This window comes from Cupressus sempervirens, chromosome 5 (assembly GCF_028749045.1).
Source record: "Cupressus sempervirens isolate cs-2001-9-10 chromosome 5, ASM2874904v1, whole genome shotgun sequence".
NCBI lineage: Eukaryota > Viridiplantae > Streptophyta > Pinopsida > Cupressales > Cupressaceae > Cupressus > Cupressus sempervirens.
In genome coordinates, this window is record NC_143122.1 from 49,933,246 (window position 1) to 49,955,630 (window position 22,385).

The 22,385-nt window shown below is 34.3% G+C and overlaps 1 pseudogene; it reads right to left on the minus strand.

The window, feature by feature from the left end:
* Positions 1–1,327: 1,327 nt before the first annotated feature.
* LOC149554491 (ABC transporter C family member 3-like) overlaps positions 1,328–22,385 on the minus strand; it is a 63,475-nt pseudogene continuing 42,417 nt past the window's right edge.

The window sequence follows — 22,385 nt, forward strand, 5'->3', positions numbered from 1 at the left end:
CGAGATAATAAGTTTACCTTTGGCATCTCAATAACTTGTTGGAAAAGATTTTTAACATCAAGAAGATGTGGATCAATATTAGTTGTGGCTTTATATCTTAAACTAACAATATATATTTTAGTAAATGTTGATCAACTAACAACTGGATTTAACATTTCAAAATGCATTTCAGATATTCAATAAATGTAGATATGACTTCCATTCAAAGCTTTAAATTAACCAAACATAATAGCAAAGTGAAATAAAACTAACATGGTGATTAACCAACATTACCTACTTGAAACAATAAAGTAGCACATTGTAATCCTAAGATCTGAACACCTATCACATTTCATAACAAGTGACATCTTTGTTTTCAAACTCATGAGACTCACAATTGAAATCACTTGCAGCAAACCTTCCAAACAACTCAAAAACAAATTCTTGCCCCAAGTACTAAATGTTTTAAGGGATATAAAGTTTTAACTACAACTAGAAAGTTAAAGAAGATCCCCGAAAACCCCCTATTTTTTCTCATTATTTTCTTTAGAAATTAGGATCTCATCTGTATAAATTAATTTTCAAGAGAAATATAATAATAATAAATGGCACGTACATTGACTACCCATGTAACTTTCTCTATTTTCAAGTGCCAAGTAAGCTATCGTAAGCTATCAAAAGAACTCAAGAAATAGACATATCTCTTCTCACTATTGTTGCATCAATAATCATATAAATCATAAGGAGTTGGGAGATTTTGTATAACTCATCATAGGTAATAGTTATAGTCCTCTCCATCTATTAGGAATAGCAAAAATTGCCATCATTCCAAGAATTAGAAGTGGGAAGGGAACAACTCAGGAAGTATTTTTTGAGACTAGTGAAGAGAAAGTTACACACAAGTAACTTTCTCTTCAGCTGAAGAGAAAGTTATTACCATATAATCATCTTCAACTAAAAATGATTGTATAGTAATAATGCCCATATTTCTAAGGATAAAGATCTCTATCATAGCTACAATTTCCAACATTTTGGAATTATGAACATGAAACACTAGGGTGCACATTAATTATATTAATCTAGGATATATTATGGGACAACATACTCTTATTTATTTAGGTTTTCTAAAAAAAGAAATTCTTTTATTTTTTCTTTGTGAATGCTATTTTCTCCTATTCAATTTGATAACTAGATTATCAAATTCAAGAATATAATCTATTATAGAGAATAAAATAATAATATATTAAAAATTTGTACAATGACATATGCAAACCCTACTATTTTTACTTTGAGAAATTTTGAATTCCCGCTACTCAATTCAATAATTAAACAAATAAACTCAAGAACATCATACTTGGAAAATGTGTGTCCCAGTATGTGTGTTAACAACACTAAAAGGACCATTGACAAGATAACTATCGACATCTTGATATAAAGTACATACAAGCTATATTCTTTGATTTTTCTCTCCACTCAGATTTATTCCTCTTTCTCCAATTTATGTTTGGTCCCCATAAGGGAACAATTCAAGATCTTTTTAAATGCACAAACCTGTAGTACAATCTCATACATGGTTTTCTCCCATTCCTTCCCAAAGATTAATTTTTATCTAATTTTTCCACTTTATATCCATGGAGCTTGACTAACATATTCTTTAGTGCTACTTATCCTCACAACAACCAACATTTTGGGTATTTCCCCTAGCATGCAAGATAGGAAGCTTGACTTCCTGAACCAATGGTTCCACACACTAAAACCCTTATGCCTCTCTTTATATGGACATCTAAACCTCTTATAGCTAGAGTAGGTTCTCTAGGAACCCAAGAAAATACCCCTTCTTTGATCTCAATTGCCAAGTCAATTGAATCTTTGGAGACTTTGTTTACTACATCTTATTACAGCTCTTCCTATTTCAAAAAATTAGCTACGTGATCTAGGGAAACTTTTCTTTGAGCGATAAAAACTATTAAATTAGGAAGGTTGTTAATGGGTTCCTTGTTAATTTTGAATGTTGCAAGTGTAGAGAGAATTATGCCCATTGTTAAAGGCATGCCTATTATTATGTATGTACCAAGAAATATAATAGACACAATGGTAGGTGCTACCCAAAAAATAAATGTTGTCCCAGAGAATGCAAAAAAAAAAAAAATTTCAGCCAGTTGCATTCTTCTCCACTTAATGTTTCAAGTTTTAGGAGAAATCTGGACTCCCATTCTTGCAATTTTAAGATTCTAATATTTCTCAATGTCTTTGGTGTAGTCTTGATCCTATTGTTGTTTTCTTCCATGATCTTTTTATTATAATTTTCTTTCATTTTTACTAGTGGATAATTTTCCATCATTATTAACATTATAGCAGCCACTCCTGCAAGAGAGACTAATCCCAAGTTTTGATATAGAATAACCATTGCAAGAAGAATTTGCAAAGGTACAGCCCAAATGTCATGAACATACCAACTAAACTCTTCAATAGACTAAGCATCCACACTCATGTAATTGATTATCTCTCCACTTGTATGCTTTTGTCTTGACAGACTGGAAAGCATTAGGCCTTTCTTGTATAAAGATGATGTCAATGCTACCCTAATATATATGCATATGTGAACTATTTTGAAGCTCAAATTCCATTGTCACAAAGATTCCACAAGCTTTGCAAGAAGAAATATACAAGCTAGAATAATGCCTTCACTAGTAAATTGTCCCATTTTAACAAGATACTGAATAAAGTTATCTATAAAGTAAGGACCAACATATGAAAAAAAAAACTTATCAACACCAACATGTTGCAAATCTGATTGAAAAAGCTCATTGTTGAAGATCAAAGAGGTAGATTATTGTAAAAGAATTTTTTCAATCATTGTTTGGTCATTGATGTCAAACCTGCTATTTGTAGGAATGACATTTTCTTATAAGATCCAAGTACTATCACCTAGTTGATTGATGAAGAGGATTTGATCAACAAGATGTAACAAGAGCACCTAAGGGAAAGGTTGAGTTATGATGTTGTAATGAAATGCAAGGATCAGTTAAGACAATGGTTAATGATGTATTGATGACATACTCAAAGATATAGAGGTTGGTCACACTTAGAAACATTGGAGGAAGAAGTTGTAACAAGGTTGATTGCAAAGCTTGGAATAAAATCTTTAGTGACTATTGAGAAAGTTAGTTGAAGCTGAGAAAATTCTCAGTAGGAGTAGAATAATAGTAAACTCTAGTGTGTGCCAAGTGATCTTTAGGTGTTGAGTATTAGAAAAACTTAGTTGATGCCAAGTAACACAGTATGTGTCGAGCACTAGTATTTCAATAGTGTCGAGCTACTACATTATTTTAAATGATAAAGATTCGCTAAATCTAAGCTAACGTAGTGGTTACATTGAACTTTGTGAATGAGTTGGAGGATAAGGTTGATGAGTTGTTGGCATAGAATCCTATGTAAGCCATTTTTGGGTGAATTCTAAAGGATTATTCATGAAGTTTCTAGAGGAAACAAAATATGGGTTAGATGTAATGAATCCTACCTAATCCATGCGAATTGAAAATAAAGAATGGAAGAATCAAGTGCAAAAAAGAACTCCAAGACTTCTATTTAAGGAGTCATAGACCAAGAAGCTAAAAGTTGTTGATACTATTGCTACTGAAGAGCCAAATCTATGAAGTGGTTGAAAGGGTGTCAAGGAGGTGACATCTAGGAGAAGGAAGATCACAGAGCCTCTACTTCCACAAGTGGTCATGAAGAGATGATTGCACTAGTACATTGAGTATGGAGACTGGGAAAGTTATTAAGAGTTGCAAAGATTGAAGGCCAAACAAGGGTATGAGCTAAGAAGTGATCTAAGATCTACAAGATAAGTTGTATGTTGTAGTCAGGTCAAGATTTTCTAATACTCTCCAACAATTGTATTAGATATGGAAAAATCCTATGGACTTAGGTTGGTTTAATAGCCATTTGTAAATCCTTTAATAGGGTGACATTCCAAGTAAATGTTATAAAGTCCTTTAACTAGGCCCACTTCTAACAAGGTGGTTAAATCCTCTAACAAGGTCACATTTGATAGTGTGCTGTAAGCCTTTTACAGGGCAGGCCTTTCACAGGGCATCACTTTAGAAGAGTGAGAATTGAGTAGCATTTTACTGGTAGTTTTTCCCAAATTGAGTTTCCACATAAATCACTGTGTTGTGTTGATTTCTTATGTGTTAATGCTTGGATGTTGATTTACAGTAACTTGCTAATTAGATAAGTTAAAGCTTGGATGAATGAATGGTTGAATGAGTCCACTACACCTAGTGAAAATTTTGAATAGGACATTTGGACCTTGAATAACTAATTCACCCCCCTCCCAATTATTCTAAAGAAATTCTAATAATTGGTATCAGATCCATCTGCTAATTTAGTTTCAAGGTACTAAATGGAGGAAGATCAAGATGTCCAAGAGAGAAGTTCCCAAGCTTAACAAAGACAACTTTGTTGCAAGGCAAAGTTTGATGAAATTTCACCTTGGATCAATAGGTGACTATGCACAAACCTCAATTGGAATAGAACATGTAACTCTAGCAGGACCTCTTACTATAGATGATTTGAACAAAAAGGAGCATAACCAAGCAATGTTGGAGATTGCCTTTGCACTTAACTATGCTGAATATGATGGCATCAAAGACTATGACACTGCATTCAAAATGTGGAAAACCTTATCAGATATCTATGGAGGAGATTATAATGTCTAGAGAGAAAAGAGAGAAAGTCTAAGAGGAAATTTTGATGACATAAAGATGGAGGAAGGTGAAAATGCTGACAGGTACACTGCAAGAATGAAAGAAGTGGTGAGTACAATAAGAAGTCTAGCTAGAAAATTGGAAGAAGAAATAGCTATCATCAAATACTTAAGAACTCTACTCCCTAACTATGCTATAAGATTTTTAGCCATCCAAGAGCTAAGGTGTGTACAAGGGAACAAACTAACCTTTGAAGGAATAGTTGGAAGACTTACTGCATTTGAGCTATCCAATTTTGACAACTATAGACCTAAGAACCTTGAATCTACCTTCAAGGACAATATGACAATAAAAGATATTGAAGAGGACACATCAAGAAAAAAGAGAAGAAAAGGAAAACATGCATCCAGTGATACAAGCACAGATGAGGAAGATGTGGAATAGTTAGAAGCACTACTAGCTAGGAGATTCCATAGAGGTAAAGGAAAATTCAAAGGTAAGCTCCCTATCATATGTTTCAATTACAATGAAGTAGGTCATATTGCTACAAGATGTACATAGAAGAAGAACTACAAAGAAGGAAGCAAGTACAGGAACAAGAAAGAGGATGATAGTAAGGACTATAAGGGAAAGGCAAGAGATGCTACATTGTTGAAGAAGACTCTGATGAGAATGATGATGAAGTAGTCTATGTAGCCATGAAGGATGAATCAAACAAAGATGAAGATGAAGCAATAGCATTGGTTACCTATGTGAACAAGAATGACAAGTGAATCATAGACAATGAATGCTCACATCACATGATAGGAGATAAAAGTAAGTTCATTACCTTTACTCAGTATGATCAAAATAGTTTTAGATTTGGTAATGATGCCCCATGTCAAATCAAAGAAAAGGGCTCTATTAAGCCCATAGAGAAAATTTCATGTGATAATACATACTATGTTGAAGGATAAAATTACAACTTTTTGACTGTAACACAGTTAGGCAATGTAGGTTGCAAAGTTCACACAGATGGAAATCTGATAGGAAAAGGTGAACAAACTAGGAGTAATCTATTTTATCTTGATATGGAAGATGCAATGTTTCTTGTTGTTAGACTTGATGATGTGTGGTTGTGGCATAAAAGGTTGTGTCATGTTAATTTTGATAATCTAATCAGCATTAGCAAGCAGAACAAAGTTAGAGTGTTGCCCAAATTGAAGAAACCTAAAAACACAATGGGCAAATAATGTCAACTAGTGAAGATGACTAAGTCTAGTTTCAAAAGAAAAACATACACTTCCAAAGAAGTACTAGAGTTAGTTCATATAGACTTATGTGGCCCAATAGAAATGCAAAGCTTCTTAGGAGACAGATACATAATACTATTTGTAGATGATTATTCCAAGATGATGACTGCTATGTTCTTAAACCAAAAATCTGATACATTTCAAAATGTTAAGTGGTATTTGGCTAGAGTTGAGAAGGAAATAAGAAAGAACCTGAAATGCCTAAGGTTAGATAAAGGAGGTGAGTTCACATCAAGAGAATTTGAAATATTCTACAATGACAAAGGTATCAAAAGGCAAACATCATCACCAAGAACTCCACCGCATAATGGTATTGCTGAAAGGAGGAATAGGTCAGTGATTGATTGTGTTAGAACCTTGATGATGGAGAAAAATGTTGCACTCAAGTACTGGAGAGAAGTTGTAAGTACTGCAATCTATACACTAAATAGAGTTTAAGTCAGGAAAGATAGAAATGCAACACGTTTTGAATTGTAGTATGGTCACTCACCTAATGTCAAACATTTCAAAGTCTTTGGTTGTAAATGCTATATTCTTAAAGATACTAGAAATGGCAAGTTTTATGCTAAGAGTGATGAAGGTATGTTTCTTGGATACTCTACTAGAAGTAAGGCATATAAGTGTTTGAACACTAACACTAACAAGATTGTAGAGTGTGCAAATGTAAATTTTGATGAGCATGCAGAAGTTTAGATTGATGAGTCAAAGCAACTAGAGGATTATAGATCCTTTGTATACTTCTATGAAGAAATTACAATTGAAAACAATGCTGCAAATCAATTTGGGAATCAACAATAGACTTTAGTATCTACTGAGTCTCAGCCTATGAATGTCGAGCTGCATTCAAAAGCCGAGCAGCAGAATGCAAAAAATGCACATTCTAACTCAGAAAATAGTATGCAAGAAAGGAATGATGAAATGCCAGATGAAGGAGAACAAAATGACTCTGAAACTGAAGGATCAAACATGGAAAGAAGGACTGAACCAAGATTGGCCAAGTATGTAAGAAGACATCACCCTATAGATCAAATCATTGGTGACTAGTATGCTAGACCTATGACAAAGAAGAGGCTCAAGAATGAATCATGTCTGCTAAGTAAGGTTGAATCCAAAATAGTAAAAGATGCACTATAAGATGATGACTATAATAAAGCCATGGAAGAAAAGATAGATCAGATTGAGAAGAACAAAACATGGTCTCTAGTTCCTAGACCAACTGATAAGAATGTGATTGTTACAAAATGGGTCTTTAGAAAAAAACTTGATGAGAATGGCAAGATAACAAGAAATAAAGCCAAATTAGTTTGCAAGGTCTATGCATAAGAAGAAGGAATAGATTATGGGGAAACATTTTCCCCTGTTGCAAGAATGGAAGGAGTAAGAACACTTCTTGCATATGCTGCATACAAAGGTTTCAAATTCTACCAAATGGATGTAAAGTCTACTTTTCTGAATGGTATACTAGAAGAGGAAGTCTACTTAGAACAACCTGAGGGATTTTTTGATGAAAAGAACAAGGACATGGTCTGCAAGCTACATAAAGCACTTTATGGATTAAAGCAAGCACCTAGAGCATGGTATGAGAGTTTGCACAAATATCTTGTAAAAATAGGATTTGAAAGAATAGATGACAACAACAACTTGTATATCAAAGTTGACAAAGGTAAAGATATTTTGATACCAAAAATCTTTGTTGATGATATAATATTTGGAGGAAAAGATGTTTTATGTAAAGATTTTGCTAATCAAATGAAGCATGAATTTGAGATGTCAATGTTTGGAGAAATTAAATTCTTTGTTGGATTGCAAGTACATCAGTTGAAGCATGGCATATTTGTGACCCAATCCAAATACATCAAGGAAGTACTCAAAACATTTGGGCTAGAAGACTCAAAACTAGTTAGCACACCAATGGCAACAGGCCATAAACTATCCAAGAATGATGAGTTTGCTAAAGTAAATCAAACATTGTATAGGTCAATGATTGGCAAGCTGCAATATGTTGTACGTAGTAGACCAGACATTGCATTAACTATTGGAATAGTGGCTAGATTTTTTGCCAATCCTAGAGAAAATCACTTAATGGAAATAAAGAGAATACTGAGATACCTGAAAGGAACTAATGACTTTGGTTTGTACTACAAGAGAAATGAGAAGTTTGAATTGAAAGCATACACTGATGCAAATTGGGGAGGCAACACTAATGATAGAAAAAGCACCATTGGAGGAGCACTTTTCTTAGGAAAAAGGCTGATTACATGGACAAGCAAAAAGCGAAGCTACACCTCACAGTCTATTGCTGAAGTTGAATATGTTGTAGCTACTATAAACTGCACCAATATTGTATGGATCAAACACTTGCTGCAAGGTATGAAGGAAGAAGTAAATGAGCCTATGATACTTTATTGTGATAATACAAGTGCTATTAACATATCAAAGAACCCTATAATGCATGCTAAAACCAAGCATATTGCAATTAAGTATCACTATGTAAGAGAGCTAGTGGAAGACAAACAAGTGAAAATGGAATATGTTAGCTCAAAGGAATAGATTGCTGATATCTTCACAAATGCACTACCTAAAGATGCTTTTGAGTATCTTAGAGGTAAGTTAGGGGTGATACCCCTAGCTAAGACTACTTGAAGCAAAAGCAAGTATGCCTGGATCAAAGGAGTAGAATGTTATTTAGATTTTATACATTTATGCAGAAGATGTTTACTTTGGGATCTATGCCTAAAGTAGTAGAAGTGCTAAAATTCAAAATCAGTCACAAGTAAGGTGATAGAGGGAGAAATTGAATGAACCTGTAAAAGCTACACCTACATACTAAGATGCTAACATGTATTTGGCATTATTGTCAAAGAGGGAGAAGTAAAGCAGAATCTAATCAATAGTATGAGGAAGATAATGTTTGAGGTTGATTAGAATAGCAGAAGATGAGAAATACAGAGGGAGAAAGATAAAGAACAAGGATATAGTAGCAAAGAGGGAGAAGATGAAATGAAGTAATCAGAATAATAGAAGGAGATGTGAAGCTACAGTTTACTTTTTGGCATTTGACTTACTATTCTCAGCTAGTTAGCTTGTGGTTGAATAGTTTAGTCTAATGGCTGATCAATTTGGTTTTCCATCAATGCCAAAGAGGGAGATTGTTGGAAATTTGATTGAAAAAGCTCATTGTTGAAGATCAAAGAGGGAGATTTTTGTAAAAGAATTTTTTCAATCATTTTTTTGTCATTGATGTCAAACCTGCTATTTGTAGGAATGACATTTTCTTGTAAGATCCAAGTACTATCACCTAGTTGATTGATGAAGAGGATTTGATCAACAAGATGTAACAAGAGCATCTAAGGGAAAGGTTGAGTTATGATGTTGTAATGAAATGCAAGGATCAATTAAGAAAATGGTTAATGATGTATTGATGACATACTCAAAGATACAGAGGTTGGTCACACCTAGAAACATTGGAGGAAGAAGTTGTAACAAGGTTGATTGCAAAGCTTGGACTAAAATCTTTACTGAGTGCTAAGAAATTTAGTTGAAGCCAAGAAAATTCTCAGGAGGATTAGAGTAACAGGAAACTCTAGTGTGTGTTGAGTGATCTTCAGGTGCCGACCATTAGAAAAACTTAGTTGATGTCGAGTAACACAGTATGTGCTGAGCACCAATATTTCAATAGTGCTGAGCTGCTATATTATTTCAAATGATGAAGATTTTCCAAATCTAAGCTGACATAGTGGTTACATTGAATTTTGTGAATGAGTTGTTGGCATAGATTCCTATGTAAGCTATTTTTGGTTGAATTATAAAGGATTATTCATGAAGTTTCTAGAGGAAACAAAATATGGGTTAGATGCAATGAATCCTACCTAATCCATGTGAATTGAAAATAAAGAATGGAAGAATCGAGCAGGAAAAATAACTCCAAGACTTCTATTTAAGGATTCATAGACCAAGAAGCTAAAAGTTGCTAATATTGTTGCTGCTGAAGAGCCAAATTTGCAAAGTGGTTGAAAGGGTGTCAAGGAGTTGACATCTAGGAGAAGGAAGAGCACAGAGGCTCTACTTCTACAAGTGGTCATGAAGAGATGGTTGTACTAGTACATTGAGTATGGAGACTCAAGGAGACAAAGCTTGAAAGGAGGGAAAGCTATTAAGAGTTGTAGAGATTGAAGGCCAAGCAAGGGTATGAGCTGAGAAGTGATCTGAGATCTGCAAGATAAGTTGTATGTTGTATTCAAGTCAAGATTTTCTAATACTCTCTAGCAATTGTATTAGATATGGAAAAATCCTATGGACTTAGGTTGGTTTAATAGCCATTTGTAAATCCTTTAACAGGGTGTAATTCCAAGTGAATATTCTAAAGTCCTGTAACCAAGCCCACTTCTAATAGGGTGGTTAAATCCTCTAACAAGGTCACATTTTATAGTGTGTTGTAAGCCTTTAACAGGGCAGGACTTTCACAGGGCATCACTTCAAAGAGTGAGAATTGAGTAGCATGTTACTGGTGGTTTTTCCCAAATTGGGTTTCCATGTAAATCACTATGTTATGTATTGATTTCTTATGTGTTAATGCTTGAATGTTGATTTATAGTAACTTGCTAATTAGATAAGTTAAAGATTGGATGAATGAATGGTTGAATGAGTTCACTAGACTTAGTGAAAATTTTGAATAGGACATTTGGACCTTGAATAACTAATTCACCCCCTCCCCCCTGAGTTATTCTAAAACAAATCTAACACAATAATCTTGTGAAGAGTACATCCCTCATAACAATGAGAAATAACACTTTTGCTAATGATGAGCCACTACATTTAGTGTCTAACTAAATTCTAAATTTATGATAAACATGGTCAGCCTTGTGAACATTTAAATGTTGGGGTACATCATTTATGTCCAAGGTCATCTTATGGCCAAGATCAAGCAGAGGTTTGATCCAAGAAAATGAGATCCTACTGAGAAATCTTGTTGTTGCATAAGGAGTAACTTTTGGCTTATATTTTTCAAAAAAAATTGGAATATCGTTCAAGAGAGGTTCTTCAATGCTTTGAGTTAAGGAGCTCCTACCAGTTCTGCCACAAAAAATTGCATAACACAAGAAGGCTGAAAGGAAGAAAGCCACAATTTCAACCATAATACTAGAGGTAACATGATTTTGATCTCTTATCTCATGAATATTGAGGAACAAAAAATATACATAAACAATCAACAAAAACATCCACCACATCTAAAGTAGAAGTGGGAGCTTCTATTTACTTTATTTATTAAGAGAATAATGTGCATAGACTAAAATGATGGCCCAAGCTATGGCCTGAAAAACATACTCTCCTTCGACTCCAATATCCCATATTGCAACTTCTTGAAAGAACTAGGTTTCAAAATAGAGGACTCTCATCGTAGTGTGCAAAATCTAAATGTTTTCTAGGAAAAAGGGGTGAGAAGATAAATAACAAAGACCAAGTGAAGCACAATTGCAAGCGCATGCCACATGTAAGATCCTAAGATGCTATCTATGAGTTCTCTTAGTTGCTTATCTTTGCCTATCCTCAACAGTTCCTTTGACCAAATGAACTACATCATTCCATGAAACATAAAAACTTTCTCATAGAATTTTTGATGTCATGAATTTACATAAAAAGCATATATATTGAATTTAATCACCATAAATATGTATTAAAGACATGAAGAAAAAATATATTTTTTCAAGTTCTTAAATTTTGATTTATAATTTGAGAAGAAGAACATCTTTGGAAGAAGGGAAAAATATATAATTAGTAGTAATACAAGTTGAAAAAAAATCAAAGATGAGCTGCTCATTAGGAAGATCAATAATTCAACAACAAACATCCTTCCTACAAGAATTTCCTAAATTCAAATCTTATATGTTAAGACCCTGCCAAACCCAAGCCAGAAAAACCTAGCCAATCTAGAATTCCAGAGTGTCAGCATAGAGTCAAGGAGATGTTGAAGAACTTGATTTGAACCAAAGATTTACTTATCTCCAAAAGTTTTGGTATCTTAGTGTTAGAGAACTTGACTAAAAAATGAGAGATCCTAACTTTAACTCATGATTGATCAACAAAAAGATGAACAAGATATGCAATAATACTAGAGACACTATGTCAACAATAAAATCAATTGTTGACCAATAATTTTTGGAGACAATTGGCATGAGCTGCTCCCTTGTAGATGTTGGTATTGTTGGCATGAGCTTCTCTATTCTTTGACTTGAGATCTTCTATGTTGGCTTGAAATTATCATACATTTACTAAGAATTAGGGAGAGATTGGTGGCAAATAAATAAATAGAAAAGGGAGTCCCCTATTTTAATGGATGGACACAAAATATCAAAAGAAATTCTAAACCTATAAAAATTCAAAGTGTCAGGCTAATAGTGGGAGGTAAAAAAGTTGGAAAATTGGGAGGACTATGGAAGAATTCCAAATACTCAGTGAGATGAATGTGGAAAAGTAAACGAGCATGGAAAACTTAATGTGCAACAAAGGAGGTGGGAAAATGTGAAAAAGTTGTGGTCAATAAAGGAGGAAGACAAATGTGAAAACTTAATGACCAAGACATTTGATGACTCCCACTTTGATGGATCAATGTATTGGATTAGGACAATACTCGAGCAATGAGGCAATAAATAAAATCATATAGAAAGAATTCAACCAATGAGCAATTATATAAAACTATATAGAAATCTTCCAAGACGCCTACAAATAGTTCATTAGTGTACCACCAGCACTAAGCCTAAGTGTGGCTTACAAACAGTAAAAGTTGATAGGTGTAATAAAATTTTCCCCCCAAACATAACTCCTCAAGATCTACGAACCTAGCAACAAGATTTGCTAGCATAAATTTTAAATCATCTACACTATATTTTGTGGATAATTCAATCAAAATTTTCTCCGAGGATCTATCAAAATGTAAGGAGTATATATACAAAAGAATTCTTGATCATATATAAATGAAGTTAAATCTAATTACAAAAGAGAATGCATGATGAATATAAATGGAGATAAATCTAATTGTAGAAGAGAATACAGGATGATTCTTTCAAGTGGAATAAGTTGTTACCTAATTTGGATCTAATGTTTATTGAGATTCAAACCTTGGGGACATGAGATGCATATTTCTACTCTTCTAAGAAATTTTTAAATATCCACATCACAGCGTTGTGATTGTGCAGGTCCCCATTAGGTGCATATCCAACACAAGAAAGTGCCTTTGGCATCCCATGCTAAATTAAGCACCCAATTGCTCCCTTGTTATTATGGTATGTTGAATAAAGGATTTTAGGATTCTTCCACATATCTAACTAGCATAAAAACCTTTACTGTTAGAAAGTATTTCTTCTATGAGTAGAAGCACTCATTTTGATAAGGGGAAAAAGTAGGGGATTCAGAGAATAGAAAAGCTATCATGGTACTCATACCATGAGATTAAATAATTAGGATGTATACCAAAGACATGGGGATGGATGAATGTGTCAAAGATCACATGCGACTCTTAATAACCCCAATAAGAGGAAATAGAATTCAGCCAAATGAACTAAAGAGACATTATAAGTAGTTACCACTTAATGATTCATATCGTAATAGTGTAGAACCAAGAATGACTAGTAGAACTAAAGAACAAGCAATGAAAGGAATGTTACTATGAAACACCACATTTATAGTTCAATGACTCTTCTTTGTTTGATAATTGTTTTCACCTGCATAAAAAAATATAATTTACACTTCATTGAATCCTATTGTAGAAAAGGTTATTAAACAACAAAGTTAAATCAACAGACTTGTTTTATCTACCCTGGTGCAACTTCTAGCTGATAGTGTATCAAATATAATGGTATAGATGCCACGTGCATTCCAAAGAAAGTAGTAGTGTTGTTGAAGGATAGTCTTTGTAAGAATTTGACTAAGGCAATAACTCAACACCAAGAACAAGAAGCTCAATAGATAGGACAAGAGAGACTAATGATCATCAAATGAGAATCTCAATAATGTGTTGGAAATTATTGAAATGATCATAAGAAAATTTGTTGGAATAATAATGGAACTGGTAATGAATGTCCTCAATCATTGTTTTGTCATTGATGTCAAACTTGCTACTTGCAGGGATGACAATTGCTTTAATGATCCAAATACTATCAATTAGTTGATTTTCAAGGTGGAGGCAATCAATAAGATGTAATAGAACACCTAGAGAAAGGTTAAAGTTATGATGTTGTAATGAAGTACAAGGATTAGCTAAGCCATTGATGAAAAAGTGTATTTGATGACATACTATAAGATACAAAGAATGGGCACACAGAAACATATCAAAGATTTAAGGATTTAGCTAAGTCTTTTGTAAAGCTCAAACTAAGTTCATTAGAAAGAAGGAGTCGAGCAAGTTAGTAAGAGCTGAGAAAATTCCTACTCAAGTGCCGAGTAGAACCAAGTGCAGAGCAAAACCAAGTGCTGAGCAAAACCAAGTGCCGAGTAGAACCAAGTGCCGAGCAAAACCAAGTGCCAAGCAAAACCAAGTGCCGAGAAGAACCAAGTTCTGAGCATAACCAAGTGCCGAGAAAAACCAAATGTCAAGCAGGTACAGGTGTCAAGTAACATAGAGGTGCTGAGCACCAGTAACTCAATAATGTCGAGTTGCTGCATTATTTTGGAAATCGAAGATTCACTAGATCTAAGATGAAAAGGTTGTTATCTAGAAGTTTGTGAATTAAAAGGAAGATAAGAACGATAAGCTGGTGGCACAAAACACCATGTAGAATGTTTTTAAGATACGACTAGCAAAGTTTCTAGAAGAGAACAAGATATAGGGTAGATACATTGTATCCTACCTAATCTATTTTGAAACCCTAAAATTAGAGAGGGAGAATTGAGCGGCAAAGGCAAATCAGACTTCTATATAAGAAGACATAAGTTAATGAGAAGCAAGAGAGGGAATAGTGAGAGAAAGAGCCGTGGTCAAGCATAAAAGCATGAAATGTTGAAGAATGTGCTAAGGAGAAGATAGCACAGGAACTTTGTTTGGATAGACGACCACAAGGATGATTGCATTGGCAAGATGAGTAAGAAGACTCAAGAAGATGAAGCTTGAGAGGGAGACAAGTAGTCGGAGCTGAAGAGATTGAAGCCAAGCATAAGGATTGAACTGAAAAGAGTGATCTGAAATCTGCAAAGTATGTTGTAAGTTATATCAAATCAAAAGACCATTATTGTTACTTTCTAGCAATTGTAACAGTAAGAAAAATCCTATGGACTTAGGTTGGTTTAACAGCCATTAGATACATCCTTTAATAGGGTGACATTCCAAGTGAATGTTCTAAAGACCTTTAATCAGGCCCATTCCTAACAGTTTGGTGAAATCCTCTAACAAGGTCAAATTTAATAGTGTGTTGTAAGCCTTTAATAGGGCAGGCTTTTAATAGGGCATCACTTCAAAAGAGTGAGAATCAAGTAGCATGTTGTTGGTGGTTTTTCCCAAATTGGGTTTCCACGTAAATCATTGTGTCATGTGTTGATCTTGAATGTTTTATCTTTGCATGTTGATTTACAGTAATTTGCTTATATGACTTATTTAAGTTTGAACAGATGAAAAGGGTATGGATTCATTAAAAAGTATTAAAAAGATATTAATAGGGCATTTGGACCTTGAATAACTGATTCATCCCCCCCCTTCTTAGTTAATCTACAGAATTCTAACAATTGGTATTAGAGCCTGACTGTTGATTCAATTTTAAGGGACTACTAGCAGAAAAGATCAAAATGCCAAAGAGAGAAGTTCCCAAGCTCAACAAAGACAACTTTATTGCATGGCAAAGTTTGATGAAGCTACATCTTGGATCCATAGGGGATTATGCCCAAAATTCAATTTTCATTGAACATATAGATCCAACAGGTGCTCCTACTATAGAAGACATGAAAAAAAAGCAAGAACACAACCAGACAATACTGGAAATTGCCTCTACACTCAGCTATGTTGAATTTGATGATATCAAAGGGTGTGACACTACATTCAAAATGTGGAAAGCCTTATCAAACATCTATGGAGGAGATCATAATGTACAAAGAGAAAAAAGAGAAAGTCTTAGAGGAAAGTTTGATGATATGAAAATGGAAAAAAATGAGAATGCTACTCAGTATGGTGCAAGAATAAAGGAAGTGGTAAGTGCAATAAGATCCTTGAATGGTCAACTAGATGAAGACACTGTTAATAGTAAGTTCTTAAGAACCTTGCTCCCTATCTATGCTATTAGAGTATCAGCAATACAAGAGCTCAGATGTATACCAAGAAATAATCTAAGCTTTGAAGGTATAATAGGTAGACTCACTGCATTTGAGTTATCTAACTTTGACAACTATAAACCTGAAAATGTTGAATCTACTTTTAAGGCCAAGTTATCACTGAAAGATGTCGAACAGATGAAATCAAGGAAAGGAAGAAAAATGAAGTATGTATCTAGTGATAGTAGCACTAATGAGGAAGATGTGGAACAATTGGAAGCACTGCTCACTAGAAGATTTCACAGGGGCAAAGGAAAGTTCAAAGGTAAGATTCCTATCATTTTTTTTGATTGCAACGAAGTAGGTCATATTGCTGCAAGGTGTCCACAGAAAAAGGATTCCAAGGAAGGCAACAAATATAAGAACAGAAGAGATGATGACAAGAGGGATTACAAAGAAAAAGGTAAGTGTTATATTGTTGAAGAAAATTATGATGACAATGATGATGAAGTTGTTTATGTAGCCATGAAGGACCAATCTAATGAAGAAGAAGCCACAACACTGGTGACATGTATAAACAAGAATGACAGATGGATCATAGACAGTGGATGCTCACATCATATGACAGGAGACAAAAGTAAGTTTGTTAACTTTACTCAGTATGATGAAAATAGTGTTAGATTTGGTAATGATGCTCCATGTCAAATCAAAGGAAAAGGTTCCATTAAGCTCACAGAACAAATTTCATGTGACAATGCATACTATGTTGAAGGATTAAACTACAATTTACTGAGTGTCTCACAGTTAGGCAATATAGGCTGCAAAGTGAAATTTGGAAACAAAACTGCAAAAATCTATGACAATGATGGAAAATTGATAGGAAAAGGAGATCAAAAAAAGTGTAATTTGTTTTACCTTGATATGGATGATGTCTCTTGTCTACTTGCAAAATTTGATGATGAATGGTTGTGGAATAGAAGATTATGTCATGTCAATTTTGACAATCTAGTCAACATCAGTAAAATGAAGAAAGTTAGAGGTCTACCAAAATTGAAAAAGCCTGATAATATCATGTGCAAACAATGTCAACTAGGAAAGATGACAAAATCAAGTTTCAAAAGCAAGAACTATACATCTAAAGAGATACTTGAGTTAGTTCACACTGACTTATGTGGTCCAATGGAAATACAAAGCTATAGAGGAGATAAATACATAATGTTATTTGTTGATGACTATTCCAGGATGATGACTGTTATGTTCTTAAAACAAAAATCTGATACTTTTCAAATGTTTAAGTGGTATGTGGCTAGAGTTGAAAAGGAAACTGGAAAAAGCCTGAAATGCCTAAGATCAGATAGAGGTGGTGAATTTACATCAAATGAATTCGAGATATTCTGTAATGACAAAGGGATCAAAAGACAAATGTCAGCTCCTAGAGCTCCCCCACAGAATGGAATTGCTAAAAGAAGAAACAGGTTTGTAATTAACTATGCCAGGACATTAATGTTGGAAAAGAATGTTGCTCTAAAATACTGGAGAGAAGCTGTAAGCATAGTTGTTCATACACTGAACCGAGTACAAGTCAAGAAAGGTACAAATACAACACCTTTTGAATTATGGTATGGTTACTTACCAAATGTAAAACATTTCAAAGTGTTTGGTTGCAAATGTTTTATCCTTAAAGATGTTAGAAATGGAAAATTTGATGCACAAAGTGATGAAGGCATATTTTTCAGTTACTCCACAAGAAGTAAGGCATATAAGTGTTTGAATATTAACACTAACAAAATTGTGGAAAGTGCAAATGTAAATTTTGATGAGCACACAGAAGTCCAAGCTGAAGAACCAAAGAAAATGGAAGAATACAAAACCTTTGTATATTCTTATGAAGGAATGACTGCTGATGAGGATGATGACAATCAAATTGAAAATCAACAACAAGTGTCAGTTTCAACCGATTCACAACCAGTGAATGCCGAGTTGCATTGAGAAGCTGAGTTACAGAATGAAGAAAATGCACAATCTGATTCTGAAGATAGCATACATGATAAAGAACAACCTGACAACAAAGTGCATAGTGATCCTGAATCTGAAAGATCAAAAATGGAAACAAGGACAAAGCCAAGGTTATCCAAATATGTAAAAAGACATCACCCTGCTGAACAAATAATTGGTGGCAAAGATGCAAGACCAATGACAAAGAACAGACTAAGACATGAATCATGTATGATCAGCCAATCTGAACCCAAAATAGTATATGGTGCATTACAAGATGATGATTGGTATAAAGCTATGGAAGAAGAAATTGATCAAATAAGAAAAAATAAAACCTGGAGTTTGGTTCCCAGACCAACTGACAAGAATGTGATTGGCACCAAATGGGTATTCAGAAACAAACTAGATGAGAATGGTGAGATTACCAGAAACAAAGCTAGATTAGTATGCAAGGGTTATGCTCAAGAAGAAGGAATAGACTATGGAGAAACATTCTCTCCTGTTGCTAGAATGGAAGGAGTAAGAACTTTACTTGCATATGCTGCTTACAAAGATTTTAAAGTCTATCAGATGGATGTAAAATCTGCCTTCTTAAATGGTATACTAGAAGAAGAAGTCTACATTGAAAAACCAAAAGGATTTGTTGATGAAAACAATAGGGATATGGTGTGTAAGTTACATAAAGCACTCTATGGTTTGAAACAAGCACCTAGAGCATGGTATGAGAGACTTCACAAGTATCTAGTGCAAATTGGATTTGAAAGAACTGATGATAACAACAACATGTACATCAAAGTAGAAGAAGGTAAAGACATTATTTTATCTAAAATCTTTGTGGATGACATAGTGTTTGGAGGTAAGGAAGTACTTTGCAAAGGCTTTGCTGATAAAATGAAACATGAATTTGAGATGTCTATGTTTGGAGAAATCAAATTTTTTGTTAGATTACAAGTATATCAACTCAAACATGGAATATTTGTTACACAATCAAAGTACATCAAAGAATTTCTTAAAACATTTGGATTGGAGGAATCCAAACTAGTCAGCACACCAATGGCCATAGGAAATAAGCTATCCAAAAATGATGAGTCAGTTGAAGTCAATCAAACAATGTACAGATCCATGATTGGAAAATTACAATATGTTGTACATAGTAGACTAGACATAGTATTAGCAGTTGGAATAGTGGCTAGGTTCTCTGCTAATCCTAAAGAAAATCATCTTATAGTAGTAAAAAGAATAATGAGATATCTCAAAGGGACTGATGACTTTGGTCTATACTAATAAAAGAATGGAAAATTTGAACTCAATGCATATACAGATGTAGACTAGGGAGGAAACATTGATGACAGAAAAAGAACAAGTTGAGGTGCATTATTTCTAGGAAAAAGGTTGGTCACCTGAACTAGCAAGAAACAAACATGTATATCTCAATCCACTACAGAGTCAGAATATGTGGCAGCTACAGTCAATTGTACAAACATTGTATGGCTCACACATCTATTGAATGAAATGAAAGAAGAAGTAAGAAAATCGGTGATATTGTATTGTGATAATACAAGTGCTATAAATATATCCAAAAATCCAGTAATGCATACAAAAACCAAGCATATTGCAATCAAGTATCATTATGTCAAAGAATTGGTAGAAGACAAACAAGTGAAATTGGAATACATTCACACAAACGAACAAACTGCAGATATCTTCACCAAACTGTTGCCCAAGGATGCCTATGAATATCTTAGAGGCAAGTTGGGGGTTATACCCCTAAGTCAAGTAGTTTAAGACAACAAGGAAGCTGCCTTGCATCAACAGGAATAAATCATTGAAATATTAACAGGTTGATGCAAAGGATGACAGAAGGAATAGACACTCCAAATCAGTCACAAGCATGGTGATAGAGGGAGAAAAACAACAAGAACCCAAAGCTTATATACTACATCTTTGGCATTTATGTCAAAGAGGGAGAAATATGCAGAAAACTGATCAATGAAAAGAAAGAGGGAGATATATATGGAAGAGGGAGATATATGTGATCAGTAGTGAAAATGTAGCAAGCTAACGTATACAATCTTGGTGGTAACTGAATTGATTACTTGATCAGTTTGGTTTGCCATCAATGCCAAAGAGGGAGATTGTTGGAAATGGTTGAAATAATCATAAGAAAAGTTGTTGGAATAATAATGGAACTGGTAATGAATGTCCTCAATCATTGTTTTGTCATTGATGTCAAACTTGCTACTTGCAGGGACGACAATTGCTTTAATGATCCAAATACTATCAATTAGTTGATTGTCAAGGTGGAGGCAATCAATAAGATGTAACTAGAACACCTAGAGAAAGGTTGAAGTTATGATGTTGTAATAAAGTACAAGGATCAGCTAAGCCATTGATGAAAAAGTGTATTTGATGACATACTATAAGATACAAAGAATGGGCACATAGAAACATATCAAAGATTTAACGATTTAGCTAAGTCTTTTGTAAAGCTCAAACTAAGTTCATTAGAAAGAAGGAGCCAAGAAAGTTAGTAAGAGCCAAGCAAATTCCTAGTCAAGTGCCAAGCAGAACCAAGTGCCGAGCAAAACCAACTGCCGAGAAAAACCAAGTGCTGAGCAGAACCAAGTGCCGAGCAAAACCAAGTGCCGAGAAAAACCAAGTGCCGAGCAGAACCAAGTGCTGAGAAAAACCAAGTGCCAAGCAAAACCAAGTACTGAGCAGGTACAAGTGTTGAGTAACATAGAGGTGTCGAGCACCAATAACTCAATAATGCCAAGTTGCTGCGTTATTTTGGAAATCAAAGATTCGCCAGATCTAAGCCGACAAGGTTGTTATATAGAAGTTTGTGAATTAAAAGGAAGATAAGAACGATGAGCTGGTGGCATAGAACACCATGTAGAACATTTTTAAGATACAACTGGTGAAGTTTCTAGAAGAGAACAAGATATAGGGTAGATACATTGTATCCTACCTAATCCATTTTGAAACCCTAAAATTAGAGAGGGAGAATTGAGTGGCAAAGGCAAATTAGACTTCTATATAAGAAGACATAAGTTAATGAGAAGCAAGAGAGAGAATAGTGAGAGAAAGAGCCATGGTCAATCATAAAAGCATGAAATGCTAAAGAATGTGCTAAGGAGAAGATAGCATAGGAACTCTATTTGGATAGACAACAACAAGGATGATTGCATCGGCAAGATGAGTAAGAAGACTCAAGAAGACAAAGCTTGAGAGGGAGACAAGTAGTCAGAGCTGAAGAGATTGAAGCCAAGCATAAGGATTGAACTGAAAAGAGTGATCTAAAATCTGCAAAGTATGTTGTAAGTTATATTAGATCAAAAGACCATTATCATTACTTTCTAGCAATTGTAACAGTAAGATAAATCCTATGGACTTAGGTTGGTTTAACAGCCATTAGATAAATCCTTTAACAGGGTGACATTCCAAGTGAATGTTCTAAAGACCTTTAATCAGGCCCATTCCTGACAGTTTGGTGAAATCCTCTAACAAGGTCACATTTAACAGTGTGTTGTAAGCCTTTAACAGGGCAGGCTTTTAACAGGGCATCACTTCAGAAGAGTGAGAATCAAGTAGCATGTTATTGGCGGTTTTTCCCAAATTGGGTTTCCACGTAAATCATTGTGTCATGTGTTGATCTTGAATGTTTTATCTTTGCATGTTGATTTATAGTAATTTGCTTATATGCCTGATTTAAGTTTGAACAGATGAAAAGGGTATGGATTCATTAAAAAGTATTAAAAAGATATTAATAGGGCATTTGGACCTTGAATAACTGATTCATCCCCCCCCTTCCCAGTTATTCTAAAGAATTCTAACATAATGATCAAAATAATAATGGAAATTAGATGAATACACACTAGAAGTTCTTATATATAAAGACATCTAGAATGACTAGGAGTCAGCAAAGAGATAAACATCACAACTAAGCACATATCCACCAAGAGTGGATTGTCCTCCATTGAGCACAAGAGTTTGTGCAATGATGAGAGGATAAGTTTACATAGGTGTATCTCATAAAGAGATGTTTTAGACACCATGTGCTCAAATAAGTTGCTAAGTCCTATGTTGTCAACAAGATAACTCATATGACTATGCATACTCCTAGGTGTCTACATGACAACTAATATGCTAATGTATTAACCTAAGTAAACTTAAT